We start from the raw sequence: 7,778 nt of genomic DNA, 5'->3' as shown, positions 1-7,778 counted from the left end.
TGCCCTGTTATGACAAAATTTGAAGCACCTACCAGAAGATGAGCAGATGCTGGTACTATGATCTTGTATTTTCAGCCTTCAAAGTGTGAGCTGAATAAACCTTTTTTAAAAATACTCAGCCTCAGGTAGAATGTTTTAATGACAGAAAATGTACTAAGACACCAATTATATGCTGCTTATTAAAAAAACCTACAAACATAAATATATGAGTAGGTTAAAAGTAAAAGAATAGAAAATATACTATGTAAACATGAATGAAAAGAAAGTTGGAATTGTTATATTAATATCAGACAAAGATTCTTGAGCAAAGCATATTAGTATGGATGTAATAAGATCCTTTCATAATGATAAAGTAGCCAACTCATAAAATGGCATAAAAAACTAAATATTTATGTACTTATAACACACCTTCAGAAGATATGAAACAAATGCTAATAAACCAGCAAGCAGAAGCAATTTCACAAACCTGTTTAAAAATTCAACACTGCTCTTTCATTAACTGATATAAAACCAAAAGTCTATACGGAACACTTGAATACTATAAAATTGATATAAGGTTGAGTCAGCCATCAGAAAACTTACAACCCAAAGAAGTCCAGAAATAGACTATTTCATTGGAACCGTCTAAGAAGAATTAACATTAGTCCTTCTCAAACTCTTTAAAAACTAGAGATTATATTTTATAACATTCTATAAGGCCAATATTAGCCTGATACAAAGTCAGACAAAGACATTACAAAAAAGAGAAAGCTATAGATTAGTGACACTTAAAATTATAGGTGCAAAAACTTCAACAATTTGATAAAAAACAAATTCAGTAGCATATAGAAAGGATTACACATTACAAAATAGAATTTATTCCATATAGTATTGTTTCAAAGTAGGAAAATAAATATAAACATGTTTTTGTAGAGTTATCTCAAAAAAGTTATCTCAAGAGAAAGAAAAGCATTTAACAAAATCATCCTTCCTAACAAAAGAACTCAACAAATTAAGTATAGGAAAGGACTTCCTTAAACTAATAAAGGGTACCTATGAAAACATATAGCTAACATCATAGCTGTGAAAGACTGAAAGATTTTCCCCAAGATTAAGAACAAGCTAAGAAAAAATAAGAACCAAGATACATCATGTAAAGGTACAAAATCCTAATGATGAATGTAACTGTATTTTATACCTTAAATGTACCAATAAACTTAATGGGAAAAAAAGAGCAAGATAAAGATACCCATTCCTTAAAACTGTTGTAGAAGCTGTAGTCATACTAAATAGATAAGAAAAATGAATAACATTTGGGCACATTGGAAAGAAAGTAGAACTACATCTATTTGAAGATACCTACTTCTAATATGAAAAATCCTAGAGTTCAAATGTGCACATGCAAACACACACCCTCACCCACAACTATTAGAGGTAATAAACTAATTTAGCCACGTTGCATGATACGAAATTTAAAAGTCAGTTGTATTTCTATAATTAGAAATACCAATCCAAATACGAAATTAAGAAAAACACCACTTATAATGGAATCAAAAAGTACTTGGGAATAAATTTAACTTAGAAAGTGTAAGACTTTTACACTGAAAAATACTGCTAAAGAATTAAAGAAAAGCTAAGTAAGTGGAAAGATGTCGTGTGTGCATGGTTTGGTAAACTTAAGACAACAATACCCTCTAAAGTGGTCTATATAGTCAATGTAATTACTATAAAATGCCAATGACATTTTTTCAGAAAAGATAAAAAACAATCCTAAAATTCATATCAATATACAAAGGATTTAAAGCAACCAAAACAATATCCATAAAGAAGAACAGACACACAGGACTCACTTTTTTTATTCTAATACTTACTGCAGAACTATCATAATCACAATAGTGAATAATATAAAGATAGACACATAACTCAATGGAATAGAAGTGAGAGTCCTTGGGATATGGTCAACTGGTTTTCAAAAAGTGTGACAATATCATTTAATTGGGGAAAGAATCATCTTTTTTATTGCATGGTCTTGGGACATCTGCAATCCTCATGTAAAGAAATGAAGTAGTTGAACTCCTACCACACTTTTTACATAACAATTAACTCAAATACATAAGTGTAAATAGCTAAAACTATAAAAGTTTTAGAATGAAATGTAACTATAAACCTTCTTGCTCTTGAATTAGGCAATGATTTCTTAGCACATCAAAAATCAAGACCAATTAAAAAAGAGATAAATCTTACTTCACCAGTTTTAAAAGTGTTTCATCTTCAAATGAAAAGGCAAATGATAGAATAAGAGATAATATTTATAAAATATATATTAATAAGATTTAATATTGAAGATATATTCAGAACTTTTACAACCTAACAATAAAAAGCGCAATTTAAAAATTGACAAATGATTTGAATAAACAGTTCTCCAAACATAGAAATAGCCAATAATCACCGGAGAACATGCTCAATATTATCATTCTTTATTTAGGGAAATACCTATCAAAATTACCTGTCTGGGAGGGTGATACAATAGCATTCCAAGCTCAAACCCGGTGAGGGCAACTTAACAATTGAGATAAAAAGACCACTTCAAAATAAAAAATAAAAAAGTGCTGAAGATTAATCCTCAGTATTGCAAAAACAAAACAAAAAACACTGTCACACCAGAATCTTTATGTAAAGCCACATTTCCCTGAAATCGAGAAACACAGTAATTACTTTCAGATTAATTTTAATTTATTTAAATGTTTTCTTATTTAAGTGTAGGTTCTGCCAATTCTGAGTACCCACCTTCTGATAAGGTAGGCACATAGCCATAGTGTCTACATTATCACAGGTGTCTGATCTGGACTCATTTTCTCTCCTCTGATATTTCCTACAATTGACAGGCATCTCATTGTGTGCCTTTGGTCTTCAGCATATATTCCCACTGGTATCTGATGAAATATTTTTTGTCAATTGGCCTCCATTAGCATGAGGCATACTGACTGAAATATCACATCAGGCTCTGCATCAGATAACTTCAAGCTCTTTGTCAGATAACTGCAGAATGTATGTCAGCTACTCGGGATAACAGGGTATGACTGCTCTCTGATATTCTCCTGTCACCCACATAGCTTTATGTACTCAACTAATCCTATGCCTTTTTAATTCTGTCACTTCTCTGGATTGTAGTCTATTAAAACTTGTCTACCAAGGGCTTCAACTTAAACCTTGGTTCAGGGAACATTTCAAAGCTCCCTATTTCTTGGGGCTTTATAGGGGGGCAAGACAGAAGATTTTTCTGTTCTGTTAACTGATTAAGACTGAGCTACAGAACAATTAAAGAACAACTATACTTCAGGGTTTCTGGTGCTACCCTACCACAGAGACTGAGTGGGAGATGGCCACAAGAGACAGTCACAGAGAGGGCATAAACTATAAATTTAAGGCCAGGTTGAGAAAAACATATGGACTCTACCTTCCATGGTGAGAAGCTAGGCTAGTGGTGTGTTGCTTTCACAGAGGGCTAGGTCTGAAAGTGTGGGCACTAAGTCTAGCAGTCTGCTTGAACCCCTGCTCCACTGCCTATATTCAGCACAGAACTCAGTAGTCTGATTTCCCCACCTACCAGTGTGACCATATAGATAAGACACATCTTGGATGGTTGCCACATATTATGGCCCCTGGAGTAGAAGACACCTCACAAACCCACAGGTTATAAAGCTAGGCAGAACAACCCTTGACTTTGAGCCCATAGAAGGTCATAGAAAACAGGAGCTTCCAGACTGAACAGTCCAAGGACTGAAACCACTAACCCACCACACTTATCATAAAAGGCAGGGAAGGATTCAGGATTCACACAAAAAAACATGAGTGTAAAACAACATAGGCTTTAGCAGTGACTAACTATCCCTCCCCCATATCTAGTGGATTCTAATACTGCAGACCCTGGAAAGAAACCACTCATTCAGAAACATATAGGATTTCTTTTTTTCTCCTTCATTGGATTTTATTTTCTTTATCTTGTTTATTCTTTTCTGTAACTTCTATCCAATTCTATTTTTTTTCACTCCTTAGTAGGATCCTTTCTCTCACTTTTCTTTCCTCTTCATCTATTATTTATTTTTAAAATTTTACATCTTTCATTCTATTTCCCAACTCCTCCATCTTTACTAGTATTATTATAAATTCACTAGTATTACTCCATCTTTACTCGTATTACTATTACTTTATTAATCTTTAGATATTTAGTTAACCCTATGGATTATTACTGAATTATTTTATGTTGTTAATGGTAATATAGTTATTGCAATTAGTAGATATTTACTATATATCAATATTTGGTTTCTCTTTTTGTCCCCTATATAATTACAGATTTATTTTCTACAGTGGTAGCTTTTATTGGTTCTTATAGTACATATCCAGTTTGTCTTTGATTCTATTATTATGGCTATTTTTGTTGCTGTTGTGAGAACAGCATACTTGTTATCAATTGGTTTTAACTGTATGCCAATATTGGGTTTGTCTTTGTGTCATCAACAATACTATCATACATTTCAAGAGAATTGGATGCTGGGCCAATTACACTGCACCTTCCCATACTAAATTAATGAGTGTGATTGGAGCTTGAGATAAAGGCAACAGTTAGCCATGCCCAGAGTGGATCACTGAAATAAAAATATATCTATACTAGCAAAAGTCTTTCTACTATAACTGACCTGAAAACCTCAGCACAAAAACATCAAAAACCAAAACCAATAAAAATACGAGAAGACAAGGCAACAAAATGCCACCCAAAACAGCAAACTTCCCCAAAGCTGATACATGGGCCATCAAGGAGGAGGACATCAAAAGCCAAACCGTCAAATTATATAAAAATGATAAAACAATTAATAAGCATGACGATCAGTACTTAATAAACTTAATAAACATGACAATCAGTAAGCTTACAGAAGACACCAATAAAAAGCTAGCTGAGTTAAACAAAATAAAACAAAATATGAATGACCAGTTTAGCAAAGAATTAGTCCAGGAAAAGGTACCAAACAGAAATCTAGCAGATAGAAAATTCTGTAGAAAATATGGGTAGAAGTGACCAATATGATGACAGAACATCAGAATTAGGAGATGCTAGTTACCATATACTCAGAGTTACCATATACCTTAAAAACAAGAAGAAATAATTGAAAATGGATCGAACAGGTGCTGGATGATGCAAAGAACTCCAATCTAAGATTAATTTGAATTAATAGAAAATCAGAATCTAGCACAAATGGCATAAAAAAACTTGCTTATGACAATAATACCAGAAAATTTTCCAAATATAGGGAATGAATTTAATGCACAGACAAGTGAGATATTAGGACCCCAGATAGTCATAATCAGAAGAGAACTTCTCCACAACACATCATAGTCAAAATCCTAGAATCCAACACAGGGCAAAATCTTCAAAATTGTTAGAGAAAAGCAACAAATCACACATTAAAGCAATCTCATTAGAATTACAGCAGACTTCTCAGCACAAACTTTAGTCCAGCAGAGCTGGGAACAAAGTGTTTGAGTCCTAAAAGGGGGAGGGGAGACTTCCAACCCAGACTGATATATCCTGCAAAACTATCTTTCAAAATTGATAAAAACAATAGACTTTTCATGACAAAGATCACTTTAAGAAATTCATGACCACAAAACCAGCAGTCCAAAAAATTCTCAAAGACATCCCAGAAAGACAAAATGAAGCTAACAATGCCAAAATTCTAGTGGAATGAATACACTAGGCAGGTGAGTAGTAATCAGAAGAGAAAAGAAATTAGCAACAACAAAACAATGCAGTGACAAAAATAAGTCAATACCTTTCAGTAATAACTCTCAATGTGAGTGGTCTCAATTCCCCAATCAAAAGACACAATTTGGCAAATTGGATCAAAAAACAAATCCCAACAGTATGGTATGTACAAAACCCCCACAATTAATCTAAAAGCTATTCAGAGGCTAAAAATCAAAGAATAGAAAATAACATCTCATGCAAGTGAAACCCCCAAGCAAGCAGGAGTAGCTATCCTAATTTCAGAAAAGTGAATTTCAAGCCAAAAGTGATGGAAAAAATGCAAGAATGATCACTACATAGTGAATGAGGGAACAATTCAAAAGGAAGAAATAACAATAATATTCCCCAAACACTGGTGCACCCAACTTCATAAAACAAACACTACTAGACATAAAAGATCAGAATAACATCAACAGACATATACTGGGGAAACTCAACAGTCCACTGTCACAGACATATCAAATGGGCAAAAAAATCAACAAAGAAATATCAGAGTTGAATTACATCTTTCATCAAATGAATTTAATGGATATCTACAGAGTGTTCTACCTTACTACAACAGAATACACACCCTTCTCAGCAACACATGGGAGTATCTCCAAAAATGGACCACATACTAGCCCATAAACCATGCTTAAGTAAATGCAAAAGAATGAAAATTATATCATGCATATAATATAGATCATAGTGCAAGGAAGCTGGAACTCAATTGCAAAAGAACCCAGTGAAATTATAGAAATGCATGGAAATTCAATAATACATTTTTGAATAATAAATGGATCACAAATCCATTCAATTAGAAATGAAAAAGATGAAATTAAAATGGACACCACCAAAGTCCAGTTATTAGTAACTCCTTTGACAACCTATACTCCACTAAATTGGAGAATTCAGAAGAGATGCATAGATTCCTACATACCAAAACTGAATTAAGGAAATATAAATAGGGAGGGCAGGGGAATGGGGAAAATATAAGAACCAAAAGAGACTATGTAAAGATGCAAATTTCCAATGATGAATGTCATTATGTTGTATATCTAAAATGTACCAATAAAATTAATTTTAAAAAAAGAAAATATAAAAATCCAGAATAATCCAAAAGCAGGTAATGAAATTGAAGTAGTAATAAAAAACTAAGAAAAATTTAGGACTCAACAGATTCACCATTGAATTGTACAAAAACTTCAGAAAAATCTAACATAAATGATCCTCAAATTTTTAATACTATGAATTAAACTTACTATGTATTAAACTGCTTACTATGTATTAAACTAAAATTAAAATAGATCAAAGATCTACGTAATAAGGAGAAACAATCTACTAGACCAAAAAAAGGGTAAAATTCTCACATACATAGATGCAGGCAAGGACTTTGAGAACAGAACCCCAATTGCACAATAAATAGCATCAAGAATAGCAAATGGGAGCTGGGGATGTAGCTCAGTGGCAACACTCCTGCCTTGCAAGCTCAAGGTCCTGAGTTTGATCCCTGGTACAAAAAAAAAAAAGAAAAAAGAATAACAAATGGGATTATATCAAATTAAAAAGCTTATTCACAGCAAAGAAAAGAAAGGAGTGAAGAGACAAACTAGAGCATGAAAATAAATTTTACCAGCTACACTTTCAGAGGAATAATATCTAGAGTATATAAAGAACTCAAAAAAATTAGAGTCCTCAGAATTAAAGATCTACTCAAAAAATGTAGAACTGAAAAGAATAGATGCTTCTCAGAAGAACTGCAAATGGCCAAAAATACATGAGAAAATGTTCAATGTCTCTCGCCATTAGAGAAACTCAAAATAAAACACCACTGAGATTCTATCATATTCCAGAAACAATGACATCATCAAGAAATGATGTTTGCAGGGAAAAGAAACCCTTAACATTGTTGGTAGGAATGTAAACTACTATAACCATTTAGAAATCACTATGGAGAGTCCTCAAAAAAACTAAAACTAGAAATTCCATTTGAGCCAGTTATTTCCCTCCTAGGTAT

The sequence above is a fragment of the Heterocephalus glaber genome, unplaced genomic scaffold, assembly GCF_053883595.1.
Source record: "Heterocephalus glaber isolate CG9 unplaced genomic scaffold, H.glaber_assembly_v1.0 deba00001509, whole genome shotgun sequence".
Classification (NCBI taxonomy): Eukaryota; Metazoa; Chordata; class Mammalia; order Rodentia; family Bathyergidae; genus Heterocephalus; species Heterocephalus glaber.
Note: the sequence above shows the minus strand (reverse complement) of the source record.